The sequence below is a fragment of the Canis lupus genome, chromosome 7 (assembly GCF_048164855.1).
Source record: "Canis lupus baileyi chromosome 7, mCanLup2.hap1, whole genome shotgun sequence".
Classification (NCBI taxonomy): domain Eukaryota; kingdom Metazoa; phylum Chordata; class Mammalia; order Carnivora; family Canidae; genus Canis; species Canis lupus.
This window is the reverse complement of record NC_132844.1, coordinates 2666401-2688007: the sequence shown is the minus strand read 5'-3', so window position 1 is coordinate 2688007 and position 21607 is coordinate 2666401. Positions and strand designations below refer to the sequence as shown.

The 21607-nt window shown below is 42.5% G+C and overlaps 1 long non-coding RNA gene across 1 annotated transcript; it reads left to right on the top strand.

The window, feature by feature from the left end:
• The first annotated feature begins 8447 nt into the window (after positions 1-8447).
• LOC140636204 (uncharacterized) lies at positions 8448-20852 on the top strand. The gene is made up of 3 exons (XR_012033501.1): positions 8448-8590; positions 11192-11281; positions 20628-20852. It is a non-coding gene; the product is annotated as an uncharacterized lncRNA (long non-coding RNA).
• Positions 20853-21607: the final 755 nt, after the last annotated feature.

The following is a 21607-nucleotide window of genomic DNA, read 5'->3' as shown; positions in this document are numbered from 1 at the left end:
AAACTCTGGATGATTTCTGACTCAGCTGTATTTATACGCATCAACGAGTCAGCTCGGTGAGGTCGTAAGTGCCTCCTAGGAAAGTGATGCTCTCTCCATTCCCTTCATGGGGGATGGAAAGTATCAGAACCTCCAGTGGGGAATCTGTGCGTATTACTGGCGGTAACCGGTGTGTTGAGGATCTCCTTGGTGGAGGCTAGCTGGGTACTTACATAAGAACCCAAAGAGATATACAGCTATAAAATGCGTTCTCTCCCTCAATTTAATTGGGAGAGCAAGGCATGTCCATAAAAAAGATAAGAACAGTAATAACACAGTGCAAGGTAACAGACCTCAAGGAAAGTGCTACGGACCATAAAAGTTACAGATGTCCACAAGGCAATGAGTCAGAAGTTACCAAGGGCTGAAGAGGTGACTGGTTTTTATTTGCCTTCATCAAGGGAACCCTACGTAAGGTTTCCCAGATCTCTTCCAAACATTTGTTCCAGCTCCCACAACATTCGATTCCCATCACCTAAGTGACTCAATTGATCCAGGCCACGTAGGGGTCCGGGGGGAGGGGGCGGGAGAACGCATAAAGATAGAAAAAAATTACTCTTGGTTTCTGAATATCATCTCAAACGTACATGATTATTTTTTTTTAAAGGATCGGTTGGCCTTGGGTAAGAAAGCAGCCGCCTTGATGTTGCTTCTTTTTCCCCAGGGTAGCTTTCAGTGGATCCTATAGACGAGTCCTCTTTAGGAATGAGTAAAAGTCACACAAGCTGGTGAGTAAGGGGCAGGTGACGCTCGGCAGGGAGAGGCAGGTAGGGGGCTATGTGACCAGGCTCACAGAAATCCCAGATGCCAAGAAGCGCCATAGGTGAGATATCAGCAAGAAAGAAGGGAGCACAGCACATCCGCCTTGTCTTTTTCTAGATACAGATGAGAGAGTCGCCTGATACTTGCAAATCCACCTTGTTTGTTCTAAATATATGTGGGATCGTTTCATGGTATTTACAGATCCACCTTGTTTGTCTCTAATGTCAGAGGCAAGACATAGGACAAGTTCCCTGGTCAGTTTCCTATGAAAGACGGGCCATCAAAACCCTCAGTGGCAACCCATTTGGGGCTCCTCTGACTCTACGCAGATGTTCTTCTTTCCTTTCTGTTCTCACCTTCACTTAATAAGCTTTCACTTCACCCTTTTGTGTCTTCACCCCTTTTGCAAGATTCATTCTCCGACTCCGCAAGACAAGGACCTGGCAACCCCGCAGCACTGGGACCCCACGAGGAGAGCAGATGAGGATCTGTCCCCAGCAGGTCCCCAGCCATGGTGAGACTCTGAAAAGTGAAAGTTTCCTCAAAAAGAAGCCTGTGAAAACATCCCAAACCACCAGGCGCTTGATGTGGTACTGAGAAGCATTCCCCGAACTTTCCTCACCAGAGTCCTGTCTGCACGAAACCGTTTGTCTGTGTGAACAATTTTAAGCATATATTTCAATCATTTGGGGTTTATAGATTCCTAGATGACTAAAGTTTTCAGTTTTCACTGAAATGTGAAGTTGGAGTTTATATTATCTACCCAACTAGTAAATTTGGACACTTTGGGGGTTTGTCTTCAATTTAATGGTAAAAACTATCCATTAGAAAGAGTATCCAGGCAGGGCATCTGGGTGGCTCAGATGGCTAAGCATCTGTCTCTGGCTCAGGTCATGATCCCAGGGTCCTGGGATCGAGCCCTGCATCGGGCTCCCTGCTCAGCTGGGAGTCTGCTTCCCCCCTCCCTCTGCCTGCTGCTCCCCCTGCTTGTTCTCTGTCTTTTCTTCTGTCAAATAAATAAATAAAATTTAAAAAAAAAAAAAAAAAAAAAGGATTCCGGTGCTACAAAATCAGATTGAAGACTAAGATACCATTTTTCAAAAAACAAAACAAAAAAACCAATATAATTTATCCAGAACTATAACAGCTTGTATGATTAAGTGGGAAGATCCATTTGTTGAGGTTAAGGAGTAAAATGGATTTTATAGATACTGTGCCTTGCGTCTGGGATTGCTGAGCAGATCAATTGAAAGTAGTTGTTTCAGGGACACCTGGGAGGCTCAGTCAATTGAACCTCCAATTCTTGATTTCAGCTCAGGTCATGATCTCAGCTGGGGAGATGGAGCCGCCCGTGGGGCTCTGTGCTGGGCGTGGAGCCTGCGCATGATTGTCCCTCCCCTGTCCCTCCGCCCCTCCCTGCCCTCCCCATGGGTGCATGTGCTGTCTCTAGCTCTCCCTGAAATAAATAAATGACTAAAATCTTCAAACTCTTTCAAACTATAAATATCCAGACAAATTTAAGTTCTGAAAGTAAGAATTATTGAATGCCAACCCCAGCCCTTGCTAGCTGAGTCCTTCAACCTTTTTTCCTGTTTCTGATTTGAAGAACATAAAACATGGCCCCACACTTGTTCTGACCACCTTACAATGTTGTTCTGAGGATCAAATTATTAAAAGACTGTAAAAGTCTGTCCAAAAAATTTAGAGCATTTTGCAAGTGCTAGAGTTAAAATAAAATATAAGGCAATTAGCTATTTAGCTTTAAAATTAAAAAAAAAATGAGGGTAGTATCAGTAAAAAAAAAAAAATGTAGTTTAATTATAATAATATCTTAGTTTACCCCAAATTATTAAGTAGTAAAAAAAAAAGTAATAAGGATATTGAGTTCTCCACTTAGTACTCATAAAATCTCCATCTACTCGGAGAAGTTAAAAAGGAAAATGCTTTCTCATATTCATGATTGCTACGTATTTTATAATACAGTCACTCTCATACGCTATTTCCTTTCTAATTTCCACATTTCCTTAGAATCTTGAAAATAAAATGACTTCGTGTGTGGAGCTATCTTTTAAGAAAGTAAAACTAAACACAGGCATTGTTCTTTAAAGGCGCTAATCAAAATCGTGAGTGAATTCCATGTGTGAGGTTGGGCATCCCAGGCGTACGTACTTCCTAATAGAGTCTATGTACCTCTTTTTTCTTTTCTGTTCTCAAAGTTGCTTTTTCATGCTCGATGTTATTCTTGAAGCGCCGATAAAATCATAAAGGATGCTGTTAACAGTTCTTGAGTGTTTGCCATGTGCCAGGCCCTGGGCTGAGTCCTCTTATCATTTATCTCACAGTAACCTCATGTATGTGTCCCACGGTGCAGTGAGTGAGAATAAGAGGCCAGAGAGGTTAAGCGACGAGACCGGCGTCCCACAGCCAGAACCAGAAAGCTGCGGACCCCAAGCGTGCAGTGAACCCGGGGCATCGTAGTGGACCCTCAGTCTCCTTCTCACTCTTACCATCTCACGGCAGGTAGAGCTCTCTTTATTCAGGAAAGGTCATCAATCTTGATGACAAGTAGTTGTACTCCTTCCGTCATCAGCTTGGGTGAGGGGGTCACAGGGTCCACACACTTCCCAAATATGCCCGAAAGTCACTTTTACCATCACAGCTGCTCTGTCCCTGTCAAACAGTGGGGCCAGCCCCAGAAGTGAGACTCCCCGGGAGTGTACCCCATGCTTCTACTAATCTTTCTCCTGAGACCCCTGCCCTGGAGCCCATAGCAGGTGTCAAGGTTCTGCTATGGAGCCAAAGCCTTTTGAGAGGTTTGATGCTCTCCCGGAACTACTACAGAAGGCACCAGCTCAGCGGTTAGACGCGCTTCCTTTTTCTGTGTATCCTGTTTGCAAATCCCAGCACCAGTACTATATTTAATCTGAAGGGTCACTGCATCAATTGTCAGTTTGTGAAGATCTAATAATAGAAAGAACTTATTGAGGTTCACCTGCCCCAACCCCTGGGTGCACCCCCTCCCCCCAACACACACAGACCCATCACTCAAAAGACACAGGTTGTTTCCAGGTCTTGGGCTGCCGCTTCTCCAGCTTCTCTGTGCTGATGAAAACCAGCTTCAAGTCCCACATCTAGTTTGCTGTACCAGTTAAACCGAAGCTTGGTGCCTAAGATGGCAAGAGCGTAAAACAGCAGTTCCTCAAGATGCCCAGCAGTCTCCCTAGTGAACACCGACGGAGATACTTTCGTAAGCTTTCCCTTTGACGGGTACTTTTTCAAAAACTTTGAGGACAAGACAAACGCATTCCCTCTTAGCAAATCTTTGTCCAACTTGTAAAGCTGAAAAGTTCACAAAATGAAATCCTGCAAATCCTACCGACATTGAAAACTGAACCTATATACTCCGGGTTAAACGGTTCTATATGTGTTTTACTTCTGCCTCTTAAGGCCAAGTCTTCGTGGGTAACATGTTCAATTAGTTGAGAACGAAAACGCGCAGACGTTGATGAGTGGATGGACGTCATTCTACCGTGAATGAAGGCAAAGAATGTGCCCTTAGAGAGACCCTGACCATAATCCACAGCAGTCCCCTGGAACCGGAGGAGTTAATTACGAGGAACAAATCAGAAAAGCCAAAAGGAGCATCCAAATGGGGAAACGAGCATCCGTTGTGGGGAGCAGCCCTCCATCCTGCTCTGTGACGGACGGCTCCTCTCTACCCTGGTCATAGCTTCCCCTGGGCTTGTCCCATCTGCACACCTTGACATCACCCGGGCATCAATACGCTGCCTTTTACCAAGATTTAAGACAGCATGAAAGTGTGGTGTTTTCACCCTCCAATCCACTTGGGACTAATTTGAGCAACGCAAGGCTCAGTGGCAGGAAGCATGTAAAAATTCCATCCCAAATCTCTGACAAGCTTCAGAAACTGGTGTGTTTGCTTTGGGATGCCCAAAACCATCCTGGAACCTCATAACTGGAGGAGCTCGCCGTAAGGCTTTGACGTATTTTGAAAATCCAAGAAGTCAAACGTTTCCTTTTGCCTGCCTCTTCCAGGTCAGGGCAAAAAGTCTTTATATCAAACTATCAAACTTCGCCTTTAGTGGGATTTCTGCAGGCCGTGCGAGTCCCTCGCATGGACAAAGCTAAGAGCTTCTGACAGCAGGCTCGTCACATGTGTGGGCCTCAGGCCTTCCTGGCCGCACGTCCATGTGCAGAGGGGAGAGCTGCAAGTTCCCAGGAGGCACGGCCACTGGGTAGAGTTTCCAGAGATGGCCAGCAGGCCTTTACCCCTTCTCTGCTCTGCTCTCCCCCAGCCCCAGGGCGAAAACCTAGAGGGGTCCACTCACCAGTCCAACCACACAGACAAACACCAACTGCTCACAGGCAGTGCAGCCCCGACTGTGGAGAACAGCTGGTCCCTTCAAGACCAGAATACCAAGAAACTCTAATTATACAGCCTGCCCTCGGCTACCAAGATGCTCTGTTACAGAAATGTGTTTCAATTTCCACCCGGGGAAGGGACCGTGTCTGTGTACAATCCAGGGATCACCTGCGTCTCAAAACTTTATGCCACGTGGCTCGGCTGTTATGAAAGGCCTACCTGAGTACCTGTGCTTGCTCACCAGGAGAAATTCAAAGACGATTTTCCCTTTTAGGAGAAAGAGATGAAAAGCAGAAACAGTATCTGGGGTTTGTTTTGCGGTGGCTGTTACAGAGGCAGGGCGCCCCGGCAGCGAGAGCGGCCCCCCACGCTCTTCCCCAGAAGCCACACTCAGCATCTCCGCATCAGCTGCCAGAGCTTCGACCCGTGTCTGTTGTGAGCATCTAGGCTTTATCTCTATTTATTTTGTGCATCCAGTAGCCAGATGTGGCGTAAGGTATCAGAAAAGCCTGGGAGAAAGAATTTTTGGAGCCTGGGAACACCCCCAAATTTTTCAAATTAATTAACAAATTAATCTGAAATCAATTTGAAATTAATGTATCAATTTCAAAATCAATAGTAAATTAATAGTAATTGCTTCTTTGCTTTACAGCATGACAGCCTATGGAAGGTTTTGTAGGAATACTCTACTCAGTGGGGCAAACCTCTCGTACTAAGAGCTAGCTAATATTTCTTAAGCGTTTTTTATAAGGCCGGCACTCTTCAAAGCACTTTTACAAATTATAATTCATTTCATTTCCATAACAGACCTATGAGGTTAAGTAAGAATTGTTTTGGTTTGTTTCAAGTAGGCTCTGTGCCCAGAGTAGAGCCCAACGCAGGGCTCCATCTCATGCCCCTGAGATCAAGACCCTGAAATCAAGACCAGAGCTGAGTTCAAGAGTCGGACACTTGACCAACTGAGCCACCCAAGCACCCCAAGAATTGTTTTATCTCCATTTAACTCAAGGGGAAACTGAGGCCCAACCTGCCCTGCAGGTCCTTGATACATGATCATCTAGAGATAAATATTTGCTAATTGAATCAAAAATTTAAGAAAGCACCACTCTGCATAAATAATGTCACAAATAGGATGGCCTCCAAGATCGGCCCATAACATGCATTTAACCCATTTGTATCTTTTTATTATTGATCTAACACTATCTCCTTAAAACCTGACAACCAGTACAACATTGTTTTAATAGGGACGCGTGTTCCAAATTCCAGCTCGTGGTGCCATTCCACAGTTACCTTATTAAACAGCGACTTTCTGGGACAATATTAGTACAAAGGAAGGTGCAACGTTGAGTGAGGCACGTCCTTACCATTTAGGAACGTCTGTCCTTTCCCCGCCCCAAGGAGCAGTGGAGGACTTTCTGGAGGGCCTTCCTGACTGGGACTGGGATGACAATAAATCCTTCTGGACACGAGGCCCATCCCTCCTCTACCTCAGCCGCTCCTATACCCTCTCAACAGAACCCCCGGGCTCTCCGGGCTGCTCTAGAAATCGAGAGCCCATCATTTCCCAAAGAGCAGCTTTAAGCTAAGCTAATGGAAGGAATTTTCTCAAGTCTTCCTTTTCCTTCAACTTGTGGCACCTGCTATTGCTTGTCTGGTGACAAGTGCTAGCAGATGACAAAATGAGGTAGCGAGCAGTATATTAATAATAACGGGGAAATGGAGGAACGGTCCATCCTGCTTAGCTCCACAACTTGGTGTTATTTTGGGGGGCTTGGGAGTTCACAGTTGTGGTTTTTCAGCTCATCTATAGATTTAAATAGTCATACTTTGTGCTTGAGATTCTAGTTTCTGTGATGAAGTAAAAGGGATCGGCATTCCATAGTGGTCCCCAGGGGCACCCACATGGTCCACCACCTTAAAGATTCCAGATTATTCTTCTCTTAACTGGACCCGCCCCTCTCAAATCACACCCTGTCCCCCCAAATACAGCAGCTTTTCCACCCTCGGCTGTGAGCTCTCTGAGGGCTGGGACCATCTCTTATTTATCTTTGTATCGCCAGTGGCACCAAGAGTCAGGGATTAATAATAATCATAGTAACTGCATGAACTTGGCTGAATTTAAATTAATCCCAGTGTAGGTTAGTGAGCCAAGTCTCATCGTGGCTTTCCGTCCTGTCCTGCTCACCTGCAGAGGGGGCTGCCCCCAAGTCACCGGGTTGAGCAGGCCTGTTTGTGAGCCGTTTCTCATTTAATCTCGAATTGGTTAATTTGATTTTAATCTCAACAACAACAAAATGTTAAAACAGAGACCACAGGCTTAAACAACGATTTTTATTGTTTTCCAGCGAGAATGTGATTGCATGTCAAACCCAGAGAGATCTTAACTCAGGATCATTTCCTAAATATTAGTTTTTCCAAACATAGACACACTCTCAGTAGGTGTGCCTGGTACAAACGTCAACCAGGGCCCAACCCCCAAAAGTGTCTGAGTAAACCGATGCTCTTCTCTACCAAACATTTAAGTAAAAAGAAATAAAGCTAGAAGTTTTATTCTGATAAATAACTCTCAGTGTATCCTTTCATGGTCAGCACAGAAGCCACGTCTCTCACTGTCTAGCTGATAGAAATGGGCTACACAGTCTTTAACCAGCAGGGAAGTTTTGATTTATAGTCACTGCCCACTAATTTTAAAAAGTCAATTTTAAGCATTTTAGAAAGATTTTCAACAAAAATTGGAAACAGGAATTTTTCTTTTGCTTAAGGCTTTGTCAACCCAAAAAGAAAAAAGAAAGAAAAGAAAGAAAAAGAAAGAAAGAGAGAGAGAGAGAGAAAGAAAGAAAGCACTAATAACAAGAGTTTTCCACCTCCTTGAAAATTCTGAGCTTTTATTGCAATACAGAGATTTCTTTTTCATAAGAAATAAATAATGAGATGATTATATTCTTGGCAAAAGAGCTGCCAGGAAATTCCTTTTAAGTGGCAATTTCCCTGCTGAATTTAAAATGTTATTTGGTTTACAAAAGTATGATTTTCAAACGTGGTCAAATCTGTCTGTTGTGTGAAGCACACCCAGCTGGTTTGCTTCCTGTGCAGGGAAACCCTTCCAAAGGTACATTTGCGGCCAAAGAATAGCTTAGATCCTGGGAAAATCTGTCTCAATACCATTTGCTGGAGAAAAAGGTATTTTTTAGTCCTGCCCTTGAATTTAGCGAGTATCTCATTTTTAATAGCTTGCTCCCAAAGGAACTAAGGCACAGGAGCGTCCCTAGCAAGCTGAAACGAGGGATGTGGGGTGTCCCGTGTGCCTCCCCTTACGGCAGCGCTCGGCTTGGCTTCCTTCGCTGGGCAGAGCTAACGGCTCAGGCCGAGGGCTGGGAGCCTGGGGAGCCACAGGTGGTGCCGCTGGTAAGTTAATGCATTACCACTTAGCAAACCTGCATCCTTTTTCAAGGTGCAGAGGATCCCCGTAAGGCGTGCAGAAACACCCCCAGCTTTGAGCAGGAATTCCCAGGGAGCCGACTCCCTCATTTCCGTACCTAGTCACCCCTTCAGAGTCTCTCTTCCACACCGTGATTGGCTCCTTGATGATGATTCGATTGTTCAATTTCTTGCCAAAACAAACTCAGAGATCTATTGATCTGGTTTAAGACTGAAGCTCTGGGTTCAACAGTTAAACTCGGAATGAGGTTTTCCTTGTAACCCACTGATTCACAAACTTGAGCATGCGTGAAAGTAACCAGGAAGGCTTGTTACAACGCAGATTGCGGCCTTGCACCCCCAGAGTTTCTGATAGAGCTGGTCAGGTGGGGGGGGAGGGAATCTGCATTTCTACCAAGTTCCCCAGTGAGGCTGATGATTCCAATCTGGAGACCACGTTTGGAGAACGACTGTTCCAAATAAATTGGCTGTTCTGCTGAGAACATGAACTCACCTAGCGTGTGCACGGATAAAGGTGGCCTTAATCCATCAGCCCAGCCATCCTTCGACTCAGAGGGGGAGAAAGAGGTCAGACTATTTCCCCTCCGGGAGACAGTAGAGAATGACATCTCCCACCAGTCCAACCGAGACGGAGGAATTGGGTTGGCCTTGTCTGAGCGATTCTGCTCTCGAGTGACACGTACCTCACAGGCTGGAGTATAGGTCTGATCACTCCCAACCGTATGGAGAAGAGAGCCTTAGAAAACCCTTTTTAATGATTTTATGAAAAGTAAGGGGCTGGTTTTCCAAGCACAAGTAATGGGACAAATTTTCTAAATTATATTACTGTAAGTCAATCATCATCTTGTATTTCAAACGTCTGCACGTGAATTCAAATTTCTAGATTAGAACTAAACAGTACCATCTTGCTCATATCTTAAAGCCTATATGTTCTAACTAATTTAGGAGACAGTCTGCTAATCAAAGAAACGAAGTCTGGTTATCAATGACATTTGCAAAATAGATGTAAACCCCAGAAGAGGATTATCCAAGGTGCCTTTTCCAATACTAGAAACAAACAGCATCAGCCCCCGACACTATTACGTGTATAGTTCATACGTGTACGTGCACCTCGTTATTCACACGCAGTCTGATCCGAGACCAGACACTGTTTTCCAGGTCTGACGATGTATTCATTTGCCACCATCCGGAGCCATTGAATCGTGTATTAAGCCAATCTTGGGCTGAGCAACATGAATAGAGCCCTGGCTGCCATTGCAATCCAGGCCCTCGTTATCCCATTATGCCTGGATTAATCCAAAATTTTCTTCATTAATCTTAATTGGTAAAGATTGCCCCTATTTAAAAATCTTTCCATGACTCCTTAACTTCATAATTTGGCCTCTCTCTGTATTTCCAATATCACCTCTCACTACCCACTCATCCACTGCCCAAGAATGCTCATCCCAACAACACGGTAACTTTCTCCTTCCATTTCCCCAGATTAATAGTCCTAAAACAACACTTTTTTTTTTTGTCATGTCAATAATGACCTTACTGAAAAATCTATAGTGATCCCTCATTGCCTATGGGGCTAAGCTGTAATCCCTCTTTTTCTAATGAAAAGGAAGCTTACTGCTTGACCTGATTCCCCCATCTCAGTTGTGCCCTAACCTCTCCCACCCCATCCCCACACACAAAGATGCACATATGCTCTTCCTAGGATGAACCTGGAGTGACAGGGTGCTCCTGTAGGAGTGCCTGCACCCTTTGCTGCAGGGCATGGCTCAAGCTCAGCTTCTCTGGCCAAACAACACATGGGGATTTTCCTGCCTATCCAACTTCCTGGAGCAATTCCAGCTAGAGAGTGGTCTGCAGGAAAGTAGCACAACATAACCTACAACTGGTCTACAGTGAGATAAGTATAGAAATTAAGAGGAAGCACTTAGAAACTTTTATAACAAAGTGACCAAGAAAACGTATGCCTTTGAATCTAATAATAAAAAATGGGGATTTGAGTTTTATGTGCCTGTATGAGTCACAGTTCTCCAATGAAACAGAGCCAACAGGACATGTACATACATATAGAAAGAGATTTATTATAAGGAGCTGGCTCAGGCGATTATGGAGTTTGGCAAGTCTAAACCTGTAGCGTAGGCCGGCAGGCTCCACACCCAGGAGAGCTGATGGTGCCGCTTAGTTCATGGTAGTCTGCTGGAGAATTCCCTCTTGTTCGGAGAGGCCAACCTTTGTTCCTGCCAGGCCTTCAACTGATGGCACAAGGCCCACCCACATTATGGAGAGCAATCTGCTTTATGGAAAGTTCACCAAATTGAACGTTAATATACAAAAATGACCTCCAACTATATAAAATCAAGCATCACGATTCCTTTGGGGGGTTTTTCCTAGTAATGAATTTTTATTGGCTCCTGTAAAAATATCTGTTGAAGATGGATTGGGAGATAAAGATCGTTCACAAGTGATTAAAGAAGAGAGATATGGAAAAGTCTTGGCACCCTACAGTCTATAAGCCAAAGCTGGGCTGTGCTTGTTTGACCAACAAGCTAAGAACACTTTTCACGTTTTTAGAAGGTTATACAAAAAGAAGAAGGTGAAGAGAAAGAAGAGGAGGAGAAGGAAGAGGAGAAACGGAGACCACATGTGACCTGCAAGCCTAAGGTATATCCAATGTGGCTTTTACTCTTATAGAAAGTTTCCTGACCCTGTTCCCATGTGATGTCTTTATACCAACTTACGTGCTTCATATTAATGTAAAATCATACTATTATTCCATTTCCTTAGTCTTCTTTTTTTTTTTTTTTCTGTCTTACCTTCCTAAATAGACAATGCACTTTTTGTGTGCGTGGAGACCAAAAGACAACTTCACGCACAGCAGAGCATCCCCTACACATAGGCCTTGATAAATGCTGACATAACGGAACCCGCTCAGTTGTCTTTAGTGTTCTCTGAAGCAGATTTCTTCTCACATGTACCTCCCATTGTTTACTTTTGTTCTGCTTAGGAAAAGACAAGCTCTGCTTAGCTCTGCTTTAGAATTACCAACAGCATTATTTTGACCGCACCAACTATTGAATGGAGGGAACCTAAATGTCTATTTGTATTTAGTGATCAAGAATATCCACAGACAGGAAGGTTTCTGCATTGGGCCGGTGGTAGGTGGCCTCTAAGACAGTTCCCAATGATCCTTCCTGTAGTCAGCCCTTGTGCAATTCCTCTCCTTGAATGTAGACTGAACCTAGTAGCCCATATCTTTTTTCTTTTTTTTTTTTTTAATTCCAGTATAGTTAACATATAGTGTTGTATTAGTTTCAGGTGTACAATGTAGGGATTCGACAGTCCATATGTTTCCCGTGCTGATCACAAGTGCCCTCCTTAATCCCCACCACCTATTTAACGCATGCCTCCATCTACCCTCTCTTTGGTAACCATCAGTTCTCTATAGTTAAGAATCTGTTTCTTGGTTTATCTTTCATGCACTCTCTCTCTCTCTTTCCTTTGCTCATTTGATTTGCTTCATGAGTGAAATCATATGGTATTTGTCTTTCTCTGACTGACTTAGCTCCATCCGTGTTGTTGCAAATGGCAAGATTTCATTCTTTTTTTTATGGTTCAGTAATAGTCCGTTGTGTATATACACCACACCTTCCTTATCCATTCATCAATCAGCAGACACTTGAGCTGCTTCCATAATTTGGCTATTTTAAATCATGCTACAATAATATAGGGGTACACGGATCCCTTTGAATTAGTGTTTCTGTAATTTGGGGGTAAATACCCAGTAACAAGATTACTGGATGGTAGAGAAGTTCTATTTTTAACCTTTGAGGAAGTTCCATACTGTTTTCCTCAGTGGCTGCACCAGTTTGCATTCCCTCCACAGTGCACAAGGGTTCCTATTTCTCCACAACCTTGCCAACACTTGTTGTTTCTTGTGTTGCTTATTTTAGCCACTTTGACAGGACCTAATAACTCACGTCTCATGAACAGAGTACAGCAGAAGCAATGGGTGTCATTCCTGAGATCAGGTCATAAGATGTTTGCCCTTCTGTCTTAGAAGCTCCCTTGGATTGCTTGCTCCGAGAAGCCAACTGCCTTTGTCAGGCAGTCCTGATGAGAGGCCCACGCAAGTGAGCTGGGAAGTGGATCTTCTCAGGCCTCCAACAGCCACAGCAGTAAGCTTGGTCAGAGATCCTCCCCCACCCGAGCCTTGGGAGGACTGAGCTCTGGCCAAGCTTTGAACTGCAGCCTGTGAGAGCTGCTGACACAGAATCCCCAGCTAAGCCACTTCTGGACAGAAATTTTGAGATAATAAGTGTTTACTCTCTTAAGCCTCTTAAGTTTTTGAGAGCAATTAGTTATATAGTACTAGATAACTAACACAGGGCTACAATTTGTGCTTCAGACTAAAGATTGTACATTGCCTACTAGAACACATAAAAACTTAATTTTTGCAGGAACCCACTCAAAATAACAGTGGTGGGCATGACACTCCTTTTTGACAGACCGAATAGTTAAATGAGGTCACATTTAGTCTCCTATCTGAATGTAATACCACAAAGGGGGGCTCTTTTTTTTTTTTTTTTTAAGGATGGCCTAGATATGCCTGGAATTTTCTCTTGGTAACTCTAAAATAATTGTGGAGGAAGAACTTTTCTAAGGCTAACCTGGGGTCAGGAGAAACAACAACTGTTTAAATAAAGGTTGTCCAGCTCCTCATGCTGCTGTCTAAAAAATAGCGAGCAACAGAGCGCTCAACTCTGGAGGGAACTCATACCTCCGTGGGGAATAATTTTTCTAAAACTCCATGCTGGTCTCACACACACACACACACACACACACACACACACACACACATATTCTGTCTCACATAATCTCAGGCCCAGAGAAATACACTCACACCCACCATTAAACCAGGAATCCACAAACAAAAAGCTGTGCTCTCAGCTTCTAGGGGCTGGGCGTATCCAGGAAGCCTTGGTCCATGGAAGTCCTTGTCTGCTCAACATTAGTTTCCCTGGTTAGACACTACCTTCTGTGGCAGCAGACTAAATTCTTTGTTATAGTCATTGAGAAAAGACTGAACCCAGTCCTGGGGCTCACCACAACTTTACATCCAGAAATGTCACTACCAAATAATACTAACGTTTCCAAAGTGAATATTCTTTGTATTGATGCTCTTCCCAGAGAGGGCCAGTCCTGCTGCACCACTCTCTAGACGTCGCCCCTCTGAATCTTCATATCCTCACTTTGCGGGGGGGGGGGGGGGGGGTGCTAGGTTGGTCCACCCCAGAAATGAATTAATGAATCCAGACAAAACTGTCCAAGGACTGGTTGAGCTGCAAGAATGTGAGCTCTGGAGTGACCCACAGCTGTGGGGAGAATTAAATGATGTAGTGTGTTAGGTGCCAACCACCAAGGACCAAGCACCCAAGCCAGTGTTGGTTCTGCCACCATTCCCTTCCTAGAGGTGACCTACCTCCTCCTCTTCCTCACCTTCTCACTCTTTCCTTCTCACCCCTTCTCCTCCTCTTCTTCTTCCTCTACTCACTGCCACCTTAGTTCTAGCTTCTTGCTCTTTCCTTCTTATGCTCCAGAAAAATTGTTCTCACATCCTTTGGCCAAACTCAAGTGATTGAAAGACAATTTTAAGTACATTTTCCCTAAAAACATTTAACAATAATAGGCATTACTTGCACACTCTCTCCCAGACATTGGGAGCCATGTAGGTGTCCCGGTGTTACCTGCAGCCCGAGGAGTCAGACTGCCTTGACTCAGATTCTACTTCCTCCACTTAATGCTCTGAGACATGAGGCAAAGAAATTACCATCTCTAGCTTTGTAACCTCCTCATCTATAAAATAAAGCCATCTTCCCAGCACTGTGATAAAAATAAGAGAAAATCTGGGTGAGTTGCTTAGAGAAACTCTGGACACTGGAATGGAAGCTTTGTGAAGGCAGAGAGTGTCTGCTGGGTCACAGCTGTGCCTATGACCAGGTACAAAACCCAGTATAAAGCAGAGCCTCAAATACTCGTTGAATGAATGAATGGGCACAAGGCTATGCCTGTAGATTCTGTGACAGTTATTTGGCTTTTAAATACAAAGATAGACAAATAAGCAAACAGATTATCTTCTTGCCTTTTTAAAAACAAAATCAACTCATGCATAAAGTTAGAAAGTTCAACTTATTGTGCTTCAGTTTTACCTGTTTATTTTGTAAGTTAAATCTGCAGAACCAACAAAATAAAAAATAAGATCTAACCATCCATTCCATTTTTTTCTAGACCTTTGCCCCAAAGGATACTGTGATAGTAAGTTTCTTATAAATGCTTCATGCATAGATTATAAACAACCATTGAGATGTAAAGACAAATATTGAAGCTCTGATGGAAAATTTGAGGAGTCAGAGAATACAGAGTAGGATTTGGGCAAATACTATAGGGTTTTCCATGGCCCCTGAGGTCAGACAGTGTTAACTACTGGGTGCGAGGAAGTGGCAAGTTGATCCCCTAGGCAGACTTCCTTTTTTTTTTTTTTTTTTTCTTTTTGCTTTCTGACCAGAAAGATACTAGAATCAGGATAGGTTCATTTTATATACCACCCCACCTTCTTGGGGTGCATGATGGGGCCCCTTGCAATACTCAGAGCTCACCATATCAATAGATTAGTAATGTCTGTTGTGCGCACAAGAAAAAATGATAGTGCAGATACCTCTCCAGACCCTATTTTCTGAAATGAATAATGAAGTCATTTCATTCACTCTGGGATCCTCGGGATACAATTAGAAAGCCTCTGCAATATATTATCCTTCTACTCATAAAATAAGACTTGACTCAGTTGCAAGTGAGAAAAATGCATTGCAAAGAAATCTAAGAGGAAAAAAACACAGCTTTGGTTCCTATAACTCAGAATTCCAGGGCAAAGTCATGGTTGGATCTACATTCTCAGACAGTTTCATTAGGAAAATGTCTCCATCCTCAGTTGTGGTTAACTCTGGACTTTATTTCACAGTGAGGTCACCCCTGTGATGGTAAGATGGATATGGCTAGCAGAAGTCAGAAGAGTGGATATTGGGCAGCAAATAAATACACTCTCTTACGTCCTTGTGGTAAGAAGAGAGCAGTAGCAGGACATGCGGGTCAGCCCCAGTTTGTATAGGTGCTTCATGGGATGGGCTGACCCAGCCTAGGGAGCAAAAAGTCAGGGCAATGTGAACTGAGTAGCCCTGGCATGAAAGGGTATTTGGAAAGAAGTCAAATTCTTTGTTTTAAAAGAGGAAGTTGCTGCCATTCAAATGTCCAGAAATAGAACACCGCTATCTCTGGGTATACACTGCACTGTATTTGTTAAAGCTTATTATAAACTGAAAGAGAGAAGCAAAGACACACAAATGTCAATCTTCCATGGAGTAAGAAGATCTGTAGAAATTGATTTTAAAATAAATAATAGTTGTCAAGTTAAAATACTTAAGGGCAATAGGCAATTATTCAAGGTGAATACATTTATTCAGATCTATCCAGTGAAGATAGCTTTGGATGAGACCAGATATTTACTTCTCTGTTGCTTTTATTTTCTCTCTACTCCAGTTGTAAAATGTCAAATTCCAAATGGCCCAAGACTTCCCATCTTAAAGAGTCCTTGGATCAGTCTCAGATAGAAACTTCTTCTACAGGGTCTACAGAAGTTTTCACAACCAAGAGGAAACTGTAATCTCCACTCTCACTTGGAACATGGGGGTAAAATTAGAACGGCAGAGCCAATGTCTTAGGTGGCATCCTGTTTCTTGCACCAGTACATCAGAAAAGTGAGCAGCTAGCAAAGAGGGCCAAGGACAGGCTTCATCTAATGAATATTGGGATGAGAATTTTTTTTAAAGATAGTTGACTTTTTCTAATACTGTTGTGCTTTTAGCTTTGTGTTGGTAGGAGGATGCCTTTGGGTCTGGAGGAAACCACCTCGGTTCTCATGGGCAGGGCCGAGGAAGATGGCAATACCCACCCAAAGTGATCATGGAATAATTTCAGAAAAACTGAATCTTGAAGTCAATAGGCCATTCCCCCAAATTCAGAATCAGCCTTTGTTTAAGAATCACAAATAGAGAACAGACACTGTTTTTAAAATACTACTAAGGCTCCCCTGGATAGCTCAAGTCTGTTGAGTGTCTGACTCTTCATCTCAGCTCAGATCATGAATTCAAGCCCTGCATTGAGCGTGGAGTCTACCTAAAAAACAAAACAAAACAAAACAAAAAACCCCACACAAACAAACAAACAAACAAACAAAAAAAACACCTTGTAAATGAAGAGGTAATTCATGGTTACCATTAGTGTTCTGTTATAGTAGTTAATAACCTTGTTTCTTACAAAAGAAAAGCTGTTTGATGTTTATGTATTTACTCATCCTTTACTTATTCAGACTTCAGACCTAATACCCAGGAATTCCCACTGTGGAAAAGCGGAGACTGTATTCCATAAGTATTTGTGCAAAACAAGAGGTTTTGCAATGATTTCAACCCTCTAACCACGTGCCCCAGCCCACTCCTGCTGCACTGTTACCTGCTTTGTGGCCCCTTGTGTCCCTGCAGCAAGGCAGTCTCTCAAGCTGTGGGAGCAGCTGGACCACTGTCAGCTACGACCCTCCCCTCTTTAGAAGGTAACTCCAGTGTCATGGTAATGAAAGCACAGGGAGTTCTTGGAATCTTTTCTAAAGTGTCCTTTGTTTAGTCAATATTTACAAATCACCTTCTTTGTTTTTCCTGAGTAAATAGAACAATAGGGAGACAGTGAAATAATGAGCTGGGTGTGTGGGTAGGAGATTCAGCAACAGCCTTTGTCACACAAACTAGATACTCACTTAACTTGTAATTTAACCTCCAGTGCATTCTGGAATGCAATGTGCCTTTTCCTGTAACAATGTTGAACTCAAGGCCTTTTTTTTTTTTTATTCTTGGCAAATATCACTTGACGGATATTGGTTCTATGTATGTTTCTCAATGTTCAACTCTTGCTTTCTCAACCCCGTTGTTGGTGGAGTACTATAGCACAGTCACACCGATTATGGGTATTTCTCTTCTATCTTTCCTAAACTGGGTTCTATTAAGAAGTGTGCACCGTGCTAGATATTCAAGACCAATGATGAATTAACAGCCCAGAGGCTGGACAGAAAAATAAATAAAGAAAATGTACTTAGCTCTGCATGCTGAAAGAAATATTAGTTCTCTCTCTTGGCTACTAAGAAAGCAGCATGGCATGGAGGAAGGCAAAGTAGATCAATCAGCCATGACATCTTGGCTCCAACTCTTAAAATGTTGTGTGACCATAAACAGTCACTTAACCTCTCTCTCTCTACCAGTTTTCCACTGCCGCTGTAACAAGTTACCACAAACTTACTAGCTTAAACGGTACAAATCTATTATCTAACAGCTCTGGTCGCTGGTGAGACTCAGGCTAAAATTAAATTGTTGACAGGGCTGTGTTCTTTCTAGAAGCTCTAAATAAGAATCTGTTTCCCTTTTATTTTCTAGCTTCTAGGATTGCCTGATTTTTTTCCTCCTTGTAGTCTCTTCTTTGATTCCAAAGCCAGCAACTTTCCTCTTCATCACATTTCTCTCTAACCTCACCAAGAAAGGTTTTCTGTATCTAAGGATTTCATGTGATTAGATTGGACTCACCCAGATAACCCTTCAAAAATCTCCCCCCTCTCAAGGTCCAAACCTTAGTTACAGCTGCAAAATCCCTTTTACCATATAAAGTAAAACATGTTTTGTGTTCTGGAGATTAGTGTGGATGTTTTGGGGAGGGGGGCGTTATTTGGTCTACCACTCTATCTTAGCTTCAGTTTCCTATCTGGGAAGCTTGTAAGTTGTTGTAAATCTAGTATAAGCCATATAGATAGGTCCTAAAACCCTGTCTAGAATGAGATCTTGATAAAAAGTGGTTAAGATAATGAGGAGAAGGAGATGAAGAAGACAATAAGGATAGACTTTGGTCAAATGGGCAAGAAAAACCTGAACTTATTGACATGGATGTGAAAATGTATGGAAAGAAGAGCAATCCACAGGTCACTCGGAAAACAGGAATGTGTTGTAAAAACTGAAATTAGAATTTAAGATGATTCCGCTTGATAAGAGACAAGAAAGATTTTAGTTCCCTTAAATTTGTTTTTCTATGAAACTATAACAAAAAAAATTAAGACAAATACAAAGAATCGTGCTACGGGAAATGTTTATGTTTTAATAACAAACAAGCAAACATTCTTCAGGATCTGGTCAAGGAAAAAACTGTCTTCCCAGACATTTGACATAGGCAGGCAAAAAGAGAGAAGAAAGGAAATAATCTTGGCATGATAAAAATGCCCATGTTTCAATCCTTAGCTAAAAACTTATACGGGAGGTTATTCTAAGAAATAAGTGACTTTTCACATAAGTGACTTGGAAAAGACCAGAAAAGGTAAAGGAAGGCAGGCAAAGAAGAAACAGATAATTTTCAAATAATCGTCAAAGAATATAAAATATCACCATTCTTCTGTTATTATGACTTGTATTAAAATATATTAATTCAGTAGATCTTGATGATTTACAACCTCACTGTATCCCATTTTCTCTCCACCCAATATGTCCTATTTGACTCCAAGTTCAATATCAAAGCATTTCAAGGAATTTTTAAAAGCTAACCCACTCACATAATTTAAACTGCTCACCATAATTTATGTATTTAAGGTATGTGTTACAGGAACAGCTTTCCTATTTCCTGAAAGCTAAAGTCCCCAAAGAGGTCTGTAAGTAGATCCTTATCACTCCCTGGCATCAACATCACTGTGAAAATGAATTCGCACGGGACAGGGATTCAGGAGGAAACAAGCTTGACATTTACCAAAGAATTGTGTCAATTCTAAAACACTGTTCTATACATTATCAAATATTAAAATAAACTGTGGAGATAGCATCGAAGCATAGTTTAAAAGAGATAAATGTAAACAATGGCAAATGATGAGAAAGCATCGCATTAGAATAGACTGAGTCACATTAATTGACCTTTCTGAACCTATAATGAATGAAGTGCTATAGAGAGGTGTCCTCAAACTGGTTGGACCATGAACATTTCAAACTACTTACTGTGACTGTCACTTAGGTCAAGGTAACTAACCTGACGGCTTGAAACCCATAGTATTTGTTTTGCTTCATTTCTACTAAATTCAGTGGAATGTAAATTTAGGTGGGAGTGTCGAAAAAGCCGAGATGTGATTGATCTGTTTAACCATCAAGTCCATGTGTTCAAAACATAGCCGACTTCCTCACTACAGAAAGCAAGAGCAGGTTAAGGTCTACAGCTCGGAGACGCTTGCTTCAAGGTGGTCACCCTGGTGACTCAAACGTCCACCTGCCGCAGCACAGGGATATGGAGAGCAGGACGTGATTCCCTGAAAACTGCTAAGAAAAGCACACTTGACCCCAGGGAATAATTTATTTGTGATTTCCGGAAATACAACAATCAAAAGCGCATCCGAACTTGGAGGATAATAGCAAAGGCCCTTCAAGAGCACCTTTGAAAATGAGTTAAAGAGAACCCCTCCGGCTGTAATTCTAACCAAAATCATGTCATCAAAATGGAGTCACTTTATGACTAAACAAATCTTGCTGTTTGGGGAGATTGAAAGTTTAGTTGGCATTTTAGAAAAAAAAAAATGCAAAAAAATAGAAAATGATCCTAAAACAGGAAACAAGCCTTACTAGAAATTTTAAGAAATGTACTGGAGTTAAACAGCCATCTCTGAGTGGAAGAGTCACAATTTTAGGAAACTTCCCGTGTCTGTTGACACAATAAAGTCCAGTTGAACCAATTAAAAGATCAATTCATAATTTAAACAATATAGATTCCAGAAGTAAAGCCGTTGAGGAGTGTATTGTTTCTCAAATCAAACAATAATACAGTTGAAATAACAAAGCAAACCATGAGACAATCCAGTTATTTCAATTACTTAACCATCTGAATCATTCTGGCCACATAGCAGTCTGAATGATGTCATGGCACCTGGCATCCAGCTGGCTTTGAAACCTGTGCCCCAATGAAGATGCCGCTACTGATGGACTCAAACGCTGGATCTGTACCTTTGACAAGACAAGCCAATAATACGAAGCACCTGAATGCAATTGACAGTAAGTGCGTTAGTTGTAAAAACTTATTTTTTTGTTGTTGACAAATGCTGGATGTCATTGAGTAAAAGGCACTGAGTCAGCACAATGTCGTTGCTAATCAAAGACACACAACTACAGGGCTGCCTGGGTGGCTGGGTCAGTTATTTGTCTGCTTCAGCTCAGGGCATAATCCTGGAGTCCTGAGATGGAGCCCCATGTCAGGCTCTGCACTCACAGAGCCTGCATCTCCCTCTGCCCCTTGCCCACTCATTCTCTCTCAGATAAATAAATAAAAATCTTCAAAAAATAAATAAAAAAAGACACACAACCATACATAAAATCATCAACCAATACATATCTGTCAAGCACTTATTAATCTCTCAAAAACCTTGTCCATACAGAGTCTAAGTCCTGTTTCCTACAAATCATCTAAAATAATTTGAACGACAACGTAAGAAAATGCTCAGTAAATGGACTCATACAGGGGGGACACAGTAATTCAGAGAAGGCTGACGGAGCAGTGACCTGACATCTTCAGGGAAGTCCAGAGACATGGTGAAACCTGAGGCTGTGGCAGATTTCCCACAGGTGGGGAGAGAAAGGCTTTAGAGTGGAAATGGAAAAGAGGGGTACAGGTGAGCAGGCCAGGTATGTAAAGAGATGCCAAAGAAGGAGCAAATCAGTCTGGATGAAGTGCGGCCTTCTTGTAGAAGAGCTAGAGAGGTGAGCTTGAACATGTTAAGAATTGTCTTTCTCTTCTGCTAGTTTGTTCTGTTACAATGACTGTGAAGTAGTCACGCTTCCAGAAACCAAGTTGCCCTGACTCCCAGAGAACCTCTAGCTTGAATTCAAA